At 42.4% G+C, this 17,536-nt stretch overlaps 1 protein-coding gene across 4 annotated transcripts in view; it reads right to left on the bottom strand.

Annotated features, from left to right (window-relative positions):
- SLO2 (slowpoke 2) overlaps positions 1-17,536 on the bottom strand; it is a 92,244-nt gene that overhangs the window by 63,931 nt on the left and 10,777 nt on the right. The window contains exon 1 of one of the 4 annotated variants that reach the window (XM_033378693.1): positions 7,015-7,215. The exons of 2 other annotated variants lie outside the window; for them this stretch is intronic. The gene's annotated coding sequence lies outside the window, so the exon portion shown is untranslated. Of the gene's footprint in view, positions 1-7,014; positions 7,216-17,536 lie in introns of those variants that run through there. One more of the 4 variants, XM_033378698.1, reaches the window with a different exon arrangement.

Below are 17,536 nucleotides of genomic sequence, written 5' to 3'. Positions count from 1 at the left end.
AGAAAATTAGTTTGAGGCGTGTCGTTCCACGCTTTTCATCAGCATAATGAAACAAAAATTTCCAAACGAGACACACCCAACCACACACACACACACACACACACCCCGAAGGCGCGAGAGCTGCAGTTTCGCTAAATGGAAAAAATGAGGAGAGTAGGGGATTTGCGGCAGGAGGGGGGCACAAATTGAATTGTTTTTTGGGCTGCTTCTGTGGCGCTCATCCCCGCGGAACCAAGCGCAGCTGCTTGCTGCTGTTTTTGCTGATGCTTTTAGTGCAACATTTCGTCTTTTGTCATTATTTTTGGGTAATTTTATTCTATATAAGCAAACATTTTATGATGCTCTTTTCAGCTACTTGGGTTTTATGGACTCAGCGCAGGACTACCCGGGCTTTAAAGAATCCACCCGTCCCAGAGACGGAGGCAAAGCTGCTCCCGGAACTCCTCGTTGCCATTTGCATGCTACGCACTAACTTGGCCAACTAAGTGCCACAATTAACAAATGTAAAGGGTGCTAAACCCGCACCAACCACGCCCACTTCCTTAGAAATGGAACTCCAGTTACACACGCGATTTGGCAGCTAGAGTTTGGCACAACTAAGACATTAAATTGCCTATCTCAGAGCGATGTCAGAGGGGTAGAGAAGACTCAGTTGGAGGGGGGACTCCGATGGGGAGGTGGTTGTAGGAGGAGCCCGGGTGTGACACTTGCAAGGTCATGATTACAAATGTTTTCCCTCTGTGCTACTGTGTATCTGTGCCCTCCTTTAGGGAGTGGGCCAAGCGAACGAAGGGGCATGCAGAAACTTCCACATGGCTGCCTGTACAGTGCGTTCCAAAAGTGTCAGACTATGAATGGCTTTTCCTTAAACAATCAATTGATATTTCTGCAGCATTTAATCAATACTTGATGAATACTTTGCGAGGACTCAACTCAGTACTTCCATTACTTGGTTCCATTATTCATCCTGTTCAGTCACATCTGCTATTGAGAGAAGGAGTCTGGGACAAGAGAACCGTTTAGGAGGCCTAAGCCGATTACATTTCCTCAAAGTTCAGGGTTGCCTTACAGTTGTGACGCCCACTGTAACATAGAAGTATATATAAACTTTCTGCCCTTATTAACGGAAGCTGACCTCAGAACAATTCCCTGATCTGATATGTGACCCACATGGGCCAACTTCTGACCTTATCAATTAACGAACTGACTGTCGCCCCACCCTCACTCCCCTGTCCCGTGATGAGCAAGGGAAAAATGCGAAACAGGTAAAACATGTGACAATATTTCCTTCCTCTGAATATCACCAGCGAGAACATTTACAGTTGGTGGTGCCGAAAGGAAATGTCTTTCAAACAGAACTTGTGTAAACAGGCGGCAATTGTTCCCGTGGCCGTTGCCTGCCGCAGGGACAGGACTCGGAGAGGGAGGCAATAGAAAAATGTGTTGGCCAGGCATGTGTTGGCCATAAATAACATGGGAAGAACCAAAGCAAAGCCCACACATGAGACCACAATATATTTATGCTGCCATATGCTCCGCCATTAAAGAAATCCACAAACTGGAAGTAAATTTCATGTCAACGAACTTGTATGCGTTTTAATGCGGTAGAGAGGATGATCCTATGATGACATTTTGCCTAAGACCATGAATGGGATTGCCTTTTGCCGTTTTGCATGAATTTTCACCTTTCTCCACCGTATGAGGCAGACCCTGTCAGCAGTGTGCTTTGCTACCCTCATCAGCAGCCCTTTGAACTCAATTTGTACACAAAAGTTGACCTTTCTAGGATTCAAATCGTTGCTAGAAGAAGGTCACTCTATCATGTCGGAACAGAGGGTGGAAAAAGAGCGTGCAATAAATAGAAGTTGTCATCTCCATTAGAAACTTAAACAAAAATATGAATTGGATATGGCGGAGCCTTCAGACTATAGTTATAGTGGATACAACATTAGGGATACCAAATGTTCTTACAGACAAGACCATAGCACCATCTGCCACCAGAGAACTATGAGAACGTTTAAGACTTATGCGACTACTAAACATTTACGACAGCAGAAATTTATCACTTGTTATTCTGAAGCAATAATCCATTGCAATTCATCTTCCAAGCATCTAAAATAACACAGAATCACTCTTTTTGAGAGCTCCTGTCATTTCGATTGTCAACGAAGTTTTTTTTGCTTATTTCATTTTATTTAATTCCCTTTCTAGTATAATGCTATAGCACTTTCCTTTTATTTTTGGCCAACTTCCAAGGAAGAAAGTTCAGTTTCCTTTTTCAATTTTTGTTCTTTATACCCGATACTCAAAAAGAGTAAAGGGGTATATTAGATTACTGGTGCAAATGGATGTGTGTAACACCCAAAAGGTAGCGTTTCCGACCACATAAAGTATACATATATATTCTTGATCAGCAACAATAGCCGAGTCGATGAAGCCATGTCTGTCTGTCAGCCTAGATCTCAGAGACTGTAAGAGCTAGAGCAACCAAATTGTGTAGCCACACTGCTGAAATTTTAAAAATTTTATAGCCAGAATGAACAAATCTCTTACTCATTCTCCCTTTCTCTCACACTCTGATCGTGCAGTGTGCGCCCTCGACGGAGGAGAGCCATACTAACTGAGTATCGGGTATAAATGTAGAGTGGCGGCCATAGCTGCGACTCGAAACGTTACCGCTCGTTTTTTCTTGTGGCCTCCGTTGCCAAGTTGAAAATTGATTTGTGGCTGCGGAGAAAAGTTTAACTTTTTTGTGGTGGGGAAATTGAATTTTTATTTCGACTTTATATCTGTTTGCATGTTGATATGAGTGGCGAAAGTTGGCTCTGAACCACGAATTCTCGAGGTTTTCACACCTGTCCTGGAAAAGCTCAAAATTAGCAAGTCAAACAAGTTGAGTTGGCACTCTAATCCGGGAGAAGAATATCTCTTCCCAACAGTCTTAACGGGTTTTGAATATCTCCCGTTGTTATCCCACATTCAGGGGAAAACTTTGTCCAGCATCCGGAAAAGTTGTGGACCAACTTTCCCGATTGAATGGACATTAGATATTTGATGTGAGACATTCAGTTGCTTTAATATTAAAGCTTGTGAGCCTGAAAGTTTCCTTTAATTTTACATAAAATTGCCGAAAATCCGACATCGGAACTAGAGCAGAAATCACTTAACTGCCTTTGACTCGCCTAAAAAAAAAACCCCTGGCAACGAAAAAATCTCCGGAATACAACAGACAAATAACGTGCATGGAAGCGATGGCCATGCTGAGGGAAAGTCTGGACGGAGTCCAAGAACAAATGAGGGGAAAATAGAGAGGAAAAGCAGAAAGAGCAAGAAAAGTTAGAAGAGATATCGTAGGAGTTAATACAGCGTGATAAGTTGTCTGTGTTATACATTTAGCACAAACAAAGGAACAGGGCTCGGCTCTGTCTGGGCCCAGATCCATTCCGTATGCTGGCGTATACAAATGTGTGTATGTACAGTAGCTTACAAGGCCATAAATGGCGAAAACGTCATCACTTATCACACACAAATAGGCAACACGATTTGCTGCCACAAATTCTGGCTCAGGAACTTGAGGCGAAAGTTTGCTTGCTTCACCGGGCAATGATTGGATTATCAATTTGTGTGGTGCAGACTGCCACAAGTATGTGTTTGGAATAATAAATAAGCTTTCGGAGAAACTGATTGAAGATATTCCTGCGGTTGGGTAGAAGTATTTACAGTCAAAAGGACTAAATCTTTGATGCACGCTAGCTAAAAGTAAACCAGCATCTCATTAGAGACAGAAAAAAAGGATTTACAATTTAATATTTCAATTCGAAGCTAAAGACGGACAAAGATCTAAACTATACTCCACTGTTTTTATGCTTTTTGAAATTATTACAAGTTAGTATTCAAATTTAGACGACAAAACAATGAAAAGTAGTTTAACGGGCTTGCAATACCCCAGGGTAGAACACTCTCGTGAGAGAAATGGTATAATAACCTATAACCTAAGGCTATAGACTATAACCTCCTACGGCGAATAGAGTTTTTCCTACCGATAACAATCGAATTTTAATCGAAACACTCGTTTCCGCCTGTTGCTAAGTACTGGATTAAATTCACGAAAAAAGAAACCACAAATCCCGGAAAAACGATTCAACGCCCAGCCATGTCAAAAGGTCATCAAAGTAGTCCCGACAACACAAAGCATTCAATGGCCCCTGACATGTCGGCTCATTAGTCAATTAGGGGGAAAGAGCAGAGCACTATCCTCCAATCTCCATCTCCATCCTCCACTGACAGAATGACAGAGTGTCGAGAAAATGAAACACTCATCAATCTAAATGTGGGCACGACCAAACCAGCATCAGAACAATACCAGTAGTCATTCACAGCCACAAGTCCTTGATTTTGGGCAAGTGCAAATCGTTCGAAAACATATCTTAATTATTCGCAAAAGTGGAAAATCAAGTGGAGATACATTCTATAAATTAGTTAGTCTGCGGGTGGTCCCCAGTAGATTCGTGAAGACTTTGATTAAAACTTTTCCCCCACTCACCAAACTCGTACACGGATACTTTGTTTGAGTCCCCGAATTTCATTTGGTATGCATGGAAACGACTGCAGCGAGACTTCCGAATGGTTCAGACACACACATTCGAGTGTGTAAGATACACTCCATATAGATGCTCGATCCTAGATAAACTCCCTTGTCATTTCCGCTTGCAATTTCCAACATTCTGTTTGTGTCTCTGTCTCTGAAAGGCACAATTTGCCGTGTGGCATACCCATAGATTAACTCGACCTTTTGCAGTCCCTGGCCGTAGGCCTCTTGGCCTTTCTTCCCCACTTCTGTTGTGTTGGCTATTGGGCCGTTAGCCGGGGATTAGCTTAGCCTGTTTCATCCCTATACAGCCGCCAAAGCCCTCCTGCCGAAAGGTCCCAGCCACGTAGCCACAAAAGTTTTTGCCGCATTTTTCGGTCTTTCTTCTCCCGGTTTCATTCTGTGGTTTTTCTCAATTTTGTTAAGCTTTCACATTTAGCTTTTTAAGGCATTTCCACAGCTTGCACAGTCACTGAATGCTGGAGGCGCCGCAGGCAAATAAGTGAGGAATTAAATAAAAAAATATTACTCATACGCCATGCGAGCCCCTCAAACAACTTTTACGATCCGCCCTTTTGTATGGTTTTGTCCTGCCTTTGATACTCGCACGATAAATCCAATATGAGTTTGCTCTTGATGTTATTTTTATGTTTATTATTTTTTTAGGGTTTTGTGTGGCCTTTCGATTCTATACAGTTTCGTTCTTTTGTCGCTTTCGTTTCCGTTTCCCCTTTTAACTGAATGAAAATTACATTTTATTTATGGCTTGGCTGCGTTTGCGGGCGTTTGGTCTCAGGCCAGCAACAAATTTAGTTTGGCAATTGAATTTATTACACAGCAATATCATTTTTCGCTTATTTGGAAATAATTGAAAGCGAAATTTAATATTAATTTGGAAATTTTGGGAAAATATTCGCCGTAATGTGATATTATTTCCCCCTTAAACAGATATTTCTACTATTTGATATTATTTATGTATCTGAAAACTAAACTAAATGTTTTCAAAAATTTTGCGGATGTAAAAAGAAACATTGCAACAATATCTGCTGTATGAAAATTTTATACATTTTTTGGTAACATTTCAAGAAAAAATCAAATTAAAAACCACACCTCAAATTATTAAAAATGTATTTATCTACTTTCTCAGATTTTTAGTGGAATATTCGTTCGTTCTTTATCTTTCTTATTTATTCCCCTACTTATGATTCCCACAATTAGATTAGCAAACGAAACCACAATCTAAGGGTCGCGCCCATCGAGAGGCAAAGTAAATAGCAATAAAGTTAATTGTTATGCAAATTTCCGTACCATTCTCCGGCCAATTTGTGGCAGGCAGACAGGCAGGACACGGAAAGCCAACAGGGCAAGTGATCGGGAGGAATGTGTCATAAAACCTAATTGAAAATTTCAGCCACGAACTGTCGACGGTGTGTCTGTGGATGTGTGTGTGTGTGGGAGTTTCCATGTGATTGAAAAACAGTGAAAATAGATAAGCAAACAAACGACCGCCGTTACCGTCGCCGTCGCCGCTGCAGCTGCAGCATCCCCACCCATTCCGGCCCATAAAATACCATCGCAAGGAGCAGTGGCCAAAACAAAATGTGTCAAGGCAAGTCAGAGACAACGACAGCGACAACAGCAAAGGCGAGATACCTGCAGGGCCTCTCACATAGGCAAACATGACAGCAAAGTTCTGCCTGCAATATGAATCGTGGGGCATGCCCCGGCCCCAGCCCCGGCCACGGCCATGCAATGAGCTATGTGAAAATAAAAAAAAGGTCCAGTTGGAAATTATTCACTGGGCTATGTGAGCAAGGGCCTCAGAGGACGAATCGATTTTATGTGGGATACCAAGTCCGTGCGGAGTCCCGAAAAGGAGCAGCGACCCAATGAAATTTCTTCAAACTCTGCGCACAAATGTTCGCTCTACAGCCACGCACATGCACACACGCCTCAAAACTGCTCCTCTCGTATATCCTTTAGTTTTATTTCAGCTTTGTAATGCTGACACTTGATTTGGTTCTGCTTAAAGGATTTGGGCGAGGGCGCTGTCATGGACACTGGACACCCTCCTGCTCCTGCCCTTCGCTTGGCCCATTTCCCCGAAATATTTGTCTCTTTCGCTGACTTCACGGCACACATTATCATTTTTTTCCATTTAACTCAAGGACAGAATAACTTTCGCTTTTCGCTGCCTGTTTTTTGCCTGACATTCTCGCTGATTAACACTTCAAATCTGGCCAACACGACGGCGATGGCGATGGCCTTGGCCGTGCCATGGCTGCGGGTGGGAGACCGGGGATGGGTTTGGGTTTCGGAGAACCGCAAAGTATTTGAATACCGTCAAAAACGGTTTTGATTAATTCGCGGCGCACAATTGAAGGCGAGACGGGCACGGCCGCGCACAATGTTACCGTTACCGTTACCGTTATGTTGCTCGGTGCTCGGTGCACGCCGCCTCGATATTGGTCGCTCTTCCGCTCTGCATCGAACTAACGGCACACACGAACTGAAGACATTGTGTCCTGCCTGCTGCTGCTGCCACCAACTGGCAGCGTCGAACCGAATCTTTTTTGTTTCTGGCCCCAGAAGCGTCTGCAGGCAAGCCACGCACCACCAGGAGCAGAGCAGAGCGGGCGACAGAGCCATGTGTCGAGCCACTGCTTGAGAGTGTTTCGTTGCCAGCCGTTTCCCGCTCTTTCGCTCTCTTCAGCAGCACTTTATGCTGGCGGGAGTCGAATAGAGTTGCCAAAGCAACTGGTAAATTGCAACCACGGCTGCCACATCGCCGCACAAATTTCTGTTATTTATGTGCGCTTTGACTTCTTTCATTTGAAAGTCTTAGAGATACTTTATTGAATTGAATTTTATATCACATGAATATTTTGTTGTGTTTCATGAAAGTAGTGGGATTTACACCGAAAATTGGTAGAAACCATAACTCATTTAATCGAAATGTTTTAGGACTCTTTAATCGATCTTAGAAATCTTCTTCGATCTTAGGCTTAAAAAGCAATCCTAATCTTGAATATTCTGAACATATTTTGAAGAGAAATAAGGTTATCATCTCTAAATATAGCTATTGGCTTTTGGCTTTCTATTAATTCACAACATTACTGGTAATTTTGGCCAGTGCATCCAGCGACTATACTTTGGCTCCCTCCACGCACGTGTTATATAACAGGCATGGCGTTTAAAGAGAGAACCTTGCCCGCAAGAATGACAACAACAAAACAAAATGGCAAAAGTTCGTGGCACCAAGAAATTTGGCGCCAAAGAGACACGTGTGGAAGTGGAACACGGACGTTCCAGTTCCATGTCGGTTCTCTGTGCGTAAACATTGCAGCTTTTCTGTGACGTCAGTTGGGGCCACATGACGACAGATGCTAGGAGAAAGGAAAAGTCTACAAAAAGAATGCTGCAAAGCGCCATCTGCTGTCGCCGCCTCGAAATGCAAATGATGTCCATCTAGCGGTGGAAGCAGGAACTATTTTATTGAAGTCCCGAATAAATCTAAAAAATGTAAATTAGTCGAGCAATTTATTTTTAGCCACAGTTTTTGAGTATGATTTTGTGTGTTTTGAGGCTGCTTGTGTTTTTTTTTGGAAACCAGCCATGGGGCCTATGAGTACCCGCTTGGGTGATATTTTATTCGCACGTTCCAGTGGCCACAACACTGACCGCAAACAATCGCTAATCAAACATTGGATGGAAAAGTACCGACTAAAACATTACCATACAGCGTATATACAGTATGTAGGGAAAGCCGCAGGAGAATTAAGTGGACGAGACACCGACTCACACCCCATCCTCGCCGTCAGTCATTCCATCTGGGAATTCTAAAACATTAAAACACAAAAGGTCGCCCCACTTAGGTAAGCGTATTGATTTCCATAAGTGATTGATGAACTGAATCCGGATCGATAGACGAAATTCTATGCGGCCCATGACAAAAATATAAAGCCGTGTCTATGGACTGAAACAAAACTGCAACTGACAGCGCCAAGGAGGTGTGGCTGGAGTGCTCGGGGGAATCAAGTGAGTGAGCATGTGAGTGTGTATGGGGTTGTACTCGGAAATCCTCTATTCAACATGCAAATCCCCGAACATCAACAGCAACTGCACCACAACAGAGGGCCAGGCCAAAAGTACTATGAAATATGTATTAGAAACGGCTTTAATGCTTGTATCCCCAATTAAATCCAAGGCTCATGTGGAAATGAATAGAAAAGTAATAAATGAAGGGGTTAAGGCATATAAGGCTTTGAGGTAAATATTTCCATTATCTTAGCAGTAGTCGAATCCTAGCTCCTGACAACGATTTGGCTTGGAATTTCATACTCATAAAAATAGAATTTCAGGGATGAATTTTATAGATATCTCGGATTTTAAGACTGTACAACCACAGATGTAGAATAGCTTGAGATATGTAGCTTTAAGCTAGGAATGCCGGACATGTCCCTCCGTTTCAGTTGACCTTTACCCCAATTCATAATTTATAAATAGTTTACCGACCAAACTTTTAAAGGGTTTGACAAAGTTCAAAGTTTTTGGAGCTGTTTTTGCGCTGACTCAATTACAAATTCCGGTCAATATTTGGGACGATTGGTCCATTGATATGCCAAGGAGCAAGCGAAGGAGGAAGGGACGAGACCTCAACAAACACGAAACCCAAGTCCAAGTGTTTATGTGTGTTTGTGTTTGTGTGCAGTTGATTAGTAAATGTGCTCTTATATGCTTATGTGTGTGTTGGGGAAATTTCTTGTCAATTTCCGGCCATTTGTCGTAGGCAGAAAAATCATTGTTACAAGGACATGGCACGCAAACATCACGAAATGGATCCGCAGTGAGGGCACACAATCAAGGCAACATAATATAAAAATAAATTAGAATGTGAAGATATGCCAGAAAGGAGTCCACCACCGCCACTGCCGCCAGGAGAAAGGACTTTAGTCAGTAATTTGTTTCGACGCCAAGCGCGTGGAGTCAGGCACTAGTTGATGGCCTAAATTGAGTGCTTGACAGCCTACCATGCCTCGGAGCCTGACTCGCGTCAGGTGGTTCCAATTATGCCAGAGCACAGCGCTCTCTGACTGCTTAATCTTGCCGGAATGCATTAATATGTCAGAGAAGAGCCGTGCATACTGAACTTTCGTTAACACGTACTACACCGACTCAGGCCCAGGCTGACGCTCACGTATGGGCGTATGGGCTCTTGAGTTGTAGTGTAATTAAAATGTCAAACCGAATTTACATGCCGCATTCTTCCGACAGATCCAAGGAGTCGAGTCCGAGATATGTACGAGTACCTTCTGGCAGACCTATGCGCTTAGTGTGCGGTTCGCCCAGCTGTCAACTCCAAACAATGGGGAAACAAAAATTTGTAAAAAGTGGAAACTACTGGCCGGACACGGAGATAGCCAGGCGGGCAATAATGCAAAAATATTTCAACCATTTTGTGTACACACAGACGGAACAAGAGATGAACATCACAGAGAAGAGAGCACCCTTGAACAGCAAGCAGGAGCAAACGGGGCTCGCTCCCAAACAACAGTCGGTGGCCAGAAACAGCTCGAGACATCCTTGACAGACACTGGCACTCACGACCAGGGGATACCCCATTCGTTGTGTGTAAGGACACTCGGCAACGAAGAATTTTCAGCTTTAAGTCGATGCAAAGGCATGGAACGATGACAGCTTTAAATGTTTTCCACAAAGTAATATTGATTTGATAAACTGATATCCATTTTTGCCTCGACATGCCCAATGTATCCCAAGAGTACCCTAGAATTATTTTTACTAAAACCGCAAGGGAAAAATGTGGAAAGCCGACACAAAGATAATATCTCTTTCAGGCCAACATCCTGCGAGCCATCCCCTTGTGCTGATAGGGGCAACCGAAATCACTTGGGACATTAATACAAATAAATTGGCATCCAAGTGCAAAAAAAAAAAAGAAAAAGAGAAGGCCGACAAATATGAAGTTTTAATATATGTATTTCCCATGGAGTTATCAGAAAAGAGAATCTTCACGCGTGATGATGAAATATGCACGAGTCTGTATTCAAACTAACTGCAACGGGGGGGGATGCTTCCCCTAGGGTCTCGAGGCGGAGATTGCATTTCAGTCAGACAGATGACAGACAGGACACACGCTGTCCTCCTCTGGTGCTCTTAGAGGACCTTTTAAAGTTCCCAAATAGTATGCAGATAGATGCACAAATGTCTAACTTGATGCAGCTTTCAAGTAACACTAAAAAAAGAAGAAAAAACCTGAAACTGTGGCAGGTGACAGGTGACAGGCAAAAACGCGTATATTTGCACTGGGTTTATGGAGTTTGGTCAAAGCGGCACAGGAGAGTGCCAAAGAGGCAACTCAAACTAAGCAATCATCCCACATTAGAAGCATTAGAACCTTAAGTTGAGCTAACATAAATACCTTTATCACATTGGACACCTATTGTAGAAATCATATTTCAAGAAGCTAAAATTGCACGTTTCATGTCACTTTCAAGAACAAAACCTCAGGATTATTCACTTACAAGCTTGGATACAATTGTATTCAAACGATGGAGATCGCGCTCCATTGCTACAGCAGATCGAGTCGTTTGAAAACAATTATGTTTGGTATAACGCTTTAAAGTCGCTTCTAAGTGAATTAAATTTTCTGGCATATTTTATTTATAGCTTCAATGTTCGTATATGAACCCTGTGTACGCACTACTGCACAGAGCGCGTAATTTTGCTGATTCAATTCGATTTGATTTTACTCGCATGCGGCGGAGCCGTCGAGCTAATTTCCAAATGTAATCAAACAAAAAGGTGAACGTGAATGAATAGCGTTAACACAATTTGGGTAATTTGATTACCGATTTAAACCGCATATTAATTATGCAAAATTGTTGGTAAAAAGCACGGCTCACGGAAAGTCTTTAAATTTCGTGCTTTCTTGAAAAGTTTAACGCTAACTATTATCCTTCCTAAACTAAACTCAATCTCATATGTCCCTCGAAGCTTCTTCGATTCTTTCCCATGTTTATTTCCAGCACAAGGTATCTCCCCAAAATACCTTTAAAAATGAATAACACACTTTAACGCTGTTTCCCTTTAGTCGCATCGAACTCTCAGCTCTCGACACGATTTCGCTTTTTTCATTAGTGTCAGGTTCCGATGAATAAAGGGGGCGTGCAAATCCTGAAGGAAACCTTGGAACGCAGCTGCTGCCGGCTCGGCTCGTCGCAAGACTGAAGGGGGAAGGAGGGCGGGAAAAGAAATATTCAAATGCCTAAACTAAATTGTATATTTATGCGAATCCTGCGAGAGTCTGTGACTGATACTAAAACTGAGAGCCAGAGTGGGCGTGATGGAGCCAGACTGTGCTCGTTGCCACCATGAATTATGTAACGTTTCACGTATTTCCTTTTTTCTTTATTATACCTTTTCATTTTTTGCCTTTTGACGCGTCCGGGCAGCATCTCGCGGGCGCGACAGTTTCCAAATATTCGTTGTTTTTTTTTTTTGTCGCTTGTTGTGACTGTCAATATTTATTTTGGAACACGTGTGGGTGCGACCCGATCGAACCTTCGCGTCCGTATTTTCGGGTACAATTTTTGATTGACACATTGAATTTAGGGGCTGTTTGAATTTGTGCCAAAGCCTCCAAAAACCACGCCGCTCACAATGTCATATCAATTAACTACAGCTTTTTGGAAGTATCCTTTCTCATCTAACACACAGGATACGTGGATCTCCTCTCGCACTGGGTTTCCGTTTCTGGAAGTTATATTATGAAATATTGTGCTACTTGTGGGCATATAATATTTTCGTGTGTTTTCCTAAAGCAATAATAAAAGTTATATGTATCTGGATATTTTATCGATAGATGCGCGTTCACCATCGCTCCATCCTCCAGACACAGTTGCTTAAACGGAACCAAAAAAAATAAAAGAGAATATCGAAGTAGAAGAAACGGTAGAAAGACCACAGACAGGTCGTTCAATTAAGCAAGGAAAACGTGACGGGAAAGTACAGTGAAACCCCCTCGTGAACGAACAGAAATAGATATAAAATATATAAACGATTCCACAATTTATCGAAATTGCACAAAAACTTCAGGAAAAGTAGAAGATATTCACTTTAAAAGTTAAAAGGATCTCTTGGAAAGAAGCATCTCTGAAAACGAAACAGTCCATGCATGTCCGCTTATTGGAGCCTTCACTGTACCCCTCTATTTGGTTTGGGTTGCTTTGAATTTTGAATAAGAAACAGCAGTTCCTTGGGGCTTGGGGCAGTGACTGGATGGGACGTAGGTCCCATTCGCTTGTGGGCTAATTGAACGCCATTTGGTTAGACAGTAATTGATGTATGATTCGGTCCTGGATACGCCTGGCCGGGCATCTGGGGGATACCCACTGAAAGGCAAACGGCGCGGCGCAGGACTCTCGAATGTCAACCGCTCAGTGTCGCTTCTCGGACAATTCCCGTTGCCATTTCGAATTGTATCGAGTTTCGCCCTGCTCTGCACTCTGCAATGCATTTTTCTGCTTTTGCATACCCTTACAGAGGGTACACGAACTCAATCATTCCTTCGAGCTTATGCCACTTTACGGCAGGGTGAGGGTAAGGGTATGGAAAGCATGTACGTCCCCGAATCTGGTCGTGTTGTTGTTTTTTGGAAACATTAAACTTTGCGCCATTAGGAAATTGCACACTGAAAAAGAGAGACAAGGACAGTGATGGGGAGGACCATAGACCATCTCTTGGGTCTGAAGCTTTAGCCACGAGGATACCGGAGGAGCGATGGACCGGTGAAGCAGCAAATTCTTTTACCTGTCTGGGTTCTGGCCCGAAACTGAAGGACGGTAACGTCACAAGATTCCCCTCGAAAATGGCGACACTGTTCTGTGTTGTTGAGCGTGTGGGTGTGGGTGTGTGTGTGTACACGCCCACAAGCAACGCCCGCCTGGCAGAGGGTCATAGTGTAAATAAAACCGTTGCTCGTCATTGCACTTTGTCACAGCAACTACTTAAATAACAAGAACAGCGGAGACACAGAGTAAAACTCTTTTATTTGCCTTACGGCTTTCTTTTATTTTCTGCCCCGGCAGTCGCCTCTTCGATATTCACCAACACTCCGGCTGGGCGAGCAAATGTTTGCTTTCACTTTCTCTGTCCAGCACACAGCACACTTCTAGGACACATCATCCTCCTCCTGTCCGTTCGTTTTGATAGTGCCTTCCTATCCTCATTTTCGGACCACACTCATTACCCAGCAATCGAGTTGACTGCAATTGCGTCAGTTCCACATCAGTTCACTCTTGCACCCGCCGAAAACTTGAAACGATTCAATTAGTTTTAATTGCTCCAATGGAAGGAACTTCAATTGAAAATTGAAATTCCTTGAGTTTGGGTTTTGGGGTTTGAAGAGAATTTCGTTTGCCGTTTTGCAAGTAATTAGTGTCGGATTGTTGTACAGTTGCGCCTCGGATGATACCAAGGAAAGCTTGCACCACGAACCGCGAAGCCTCAAGTCTGTCATTCGAGCTGGCGGATTCCGTTTTTAAGAGCCCATTCTTAGGCCGGCTTAAGGATTAGCCTCTGCAGATACAGTATATATTTTTTATAGCACGGCTTTCATCGGCTGCCCAGAGCAGGAGTATATAACACAGGCTGTTCCTTATCGAAAGTCCAAGACTTTAATGTCTGAATAAATCTAAAGTTTAGCAGACTTCTTAACTATCGGTGAATACCCCATTCAAAGTAAATAAATAGCACAAATAGACACAGAAATATTTGTATTCCATTTTAAGGCTTATGTAAAGGGACTTCTGCTGAATCCAGCAAATCAAGGAAAAACTCCCTTGACGGCTTAAATGATTTTGAGTCGCGTATTTCCATATACAATTTCGCGCTTCCGTGGCACCTTTTGTTTCCCTGAGCACTTGCAACGGCTGCAAGATGACAGCCTCAGCCGCAAAGTACGTTGAAATTTGCATAAATCCGTAGCCATTCGAATTGGCTGGCTGCCGGATCGGATGGATTGCTCTGTCTGCTGGCCTGGACCGGCAATCAGTCAGCGGCCTCCGTGCAGTATCCCTCCCTTCCACTTGGCTTCTCTTGATTCGCTTTATGCTGGGCGATTCGATTCGGTTTCGTTTGGCTTCACTTGATTCTGCCCTGCCAGAAAGGATATCCGCTTTGGCTGGCTGCACTGGCACCGGCCCCTGACGGAGGTAGGTCTATCGCACCTGTACCTTTCGCCTCCCACGTAATTGCTAAATTTAAAATGTCCCAGTCATGCATGGGCTTTCTGCTAATTAAATTTGCGTGGGCAGGGGTCCACGCAGGCGTGGATACCCTCCTCCACCGATAATTGAAAATTTCTTTATTGTTTATTGTCACAAATACTCGTAAGCACCGCGAAAATCTTAAGAAAGCGAAATTTCTGGAGCGAACGCTATTAAATGCATCATTGACCAACGGCACTCCGGGGACAATAAGCGACAGGACACAGCTGAAATATTTATTTTGCCGAGCAATAAGAAAGGCCAGCCCGGTCCGGTTCGCGTCGGGTCCCAAAAAGTCGAGAATTGCTCATGTTTTACGCCACATTTATCGGTACAAAAAAAGTTGTCAACATAAAACGGTCATCCCCGCAGCACACCTACTCGTACAACTCCAGATACCCACTCCTATACCCACCCCCACACCCGCTCCCACACCCGGAGAAGCAACAGCAAGGGAACTTTACTTATAATAGAATTTTCAAGCATTGGTATAGTGTACCCTCATTGATGGTAGGGTATATTAATTTAATAAAGTATTTAGCAACCCAGAAAAGAGTTTTACAATCCAATTAGTTCCTTGTTTAATATGTACACTAATTTTTTATTATTTTTTTAGATTTTTATTAGAGAATATATATTTTTCAGGCAAATTAACCTCAGACAGTTATAGTTTGGGGAACATATAATGATACATATATTACAAAATTACTTTCCTTAGTTAAAACAATAAAAATATGCCTTGAACGGACCGATCTTTAACCACTTCCCTTTTCATAAATATTGCGAAAATTTGTATTTAATAGCTGAGTATCCACAAAGCATCTGTGGAACTTCCAGTCTATCTGAAGACCAGGTTGGTAAGTATTACCATGATCTCTCTCCCTGTCTAATGAATACTCGTAGTTCCCGACGACGATGATAGTATATTTAAGGTTTCGGTATTTGGAATCCAACCTTTGGAAGCTGGCTGCTAGCCACAAATTGCCTTTTTCGCACGTTGATTGATTTTGGAACTTTTCTTTTTGTCTCGGCCAGGACACCCGTCCTCCCACCCGGTCACACACTGAAAGACACTCACACACCGACAAAAGCAGCTCGACTTTGAGCACAAAAGAGTCCATAAAACGGCTGCAGTTTAGATTTTGCCGCAAATGCTGTTGGCCTTGCCAGGTGGCTTTGCTGGTTTCGATTTTGGGTTCGGGCTTGGCTCGGTCCGAGCACCACATCGATCCCTGGGCCATCGCCTATAGTTGCGGAGCACATAATTATTTATTTACGAGTGTTCTTTCATTGATGAACACAAGCGCTGTTTGTATTGCTCTTTTGCCCACCGACCCAATGCCAAAATGTGAGAGTTCAGTCCGGGCCACCCGCTGCGATGAGCTTCCCAGCTCGCTCTTTGTTGTTGCCAGGTGTAAAAATAGACGATGACGCTGCCACAGTCGGAAAATAGAAACGGAAACATTCCGAATAGCCGCCGGGTAAGCTCTATTTGTATGTACTCCAATGTTAATCTCTACTTACATAAATATGAACGTACGAGTGTTTACATACATATGTACATATGTATGTATGTGCACAGGTCCGACGGCCAATTTTATTGCTGAGAATCCTTATTTTTTGTGGTAAATGGTAAATGTGTGTTGTTGATGGGGGGGAATGGAGGATAGATGTAGAAAGTAGTTCTTAAGAAATCGGACATTAAGCTAACTAAGTAGAATACACTCAGAGAAAAAAATGTCATGAAATTATAATTTATAAAATTATAAATTAATTATATTAAATATTATATTATATTTAAAAATAAAATAAAAATAAATACCAATAGTTTTATCTTCGAGAACTTCGAAAAAATAGTTTTCATAATAATTAATTAAAATAAATACAAATACTTTTCATATTTTCATTTTTTGAATAAATATATAAACAACAATACTCATTTTGAGTATCGGGTATAAAAATGTATTGGATTTCATCAATAGAGAACGGTTTGGCCGCTTTGGCCCGAATTTTTTTTTGTGCAATACAATTTGCGCCACTGCGAAACGTCGCAGGGCCGCTAATTTATTTGATATAAATATTTTCACATTTAGATACAAAATATATATTTTTAGTTCAAATTTGGTATACCAATTATAATTGTTTTAAATTCATATTAAAAATAAACCACATTTAATTGAAACATGTGTGTGATTCTTTTTACCATGGCTTTTTCATCTGAGTGAACTAAAACAATATATTTTAATGTTATTTCAATCTTTTGTTGGATACTTTCATTTATCAACATTGCACGGAATTCCTCCAGTTCGTGGATGTGTCATAATGGAACAGCCAAGGCCGCCATTCAGCTAGTAAAACAGTAATGTCGAGCACCACGACAATACTGACTGGCTGATGGCTTACATCGCACTACAAAATTACTGCAATGCTAGTAAGGCATTACAGAACTCCTGGTAATAATTCACTGTCTCTCGTTGAATGATCGTTGCCGTTAAGTATAACGATAATCTGCAGAGTACGAGTATCCTGCAAAGTGCAGCCCATTAGGGCAGGAGAACTGCATTCCCCCACCAATTGTTGATGTCGCTGACGTCGGACAGAATGCTGAATAGCTGAACAGCGTGGGACCCATTGATATATATAGAACTGTATGCATAATTCA

The sequence above is a fragment of the Drosophila pseudoobscura genome, chromosome 3 (genome assembly GCF_009870125.1).
Source record: "Drosophila pseudoobscura strain MV-25-SWS-2005 chromosome 3, UCI_Dpse_MV25, whole genome shotgun sequence".
Taxonomy (NCBI): Eukaryota; Metazoa; Arthropoda; class Insecta; order Diptera; family Drosophilidae; genus Drosophila; species Drosophila pseudoobscura.
The sequence above is the reverse complement of the archived record's forward strand: the minus strand, read 5'-3'. Positions and strand labels throughout refer to the sequence as shown.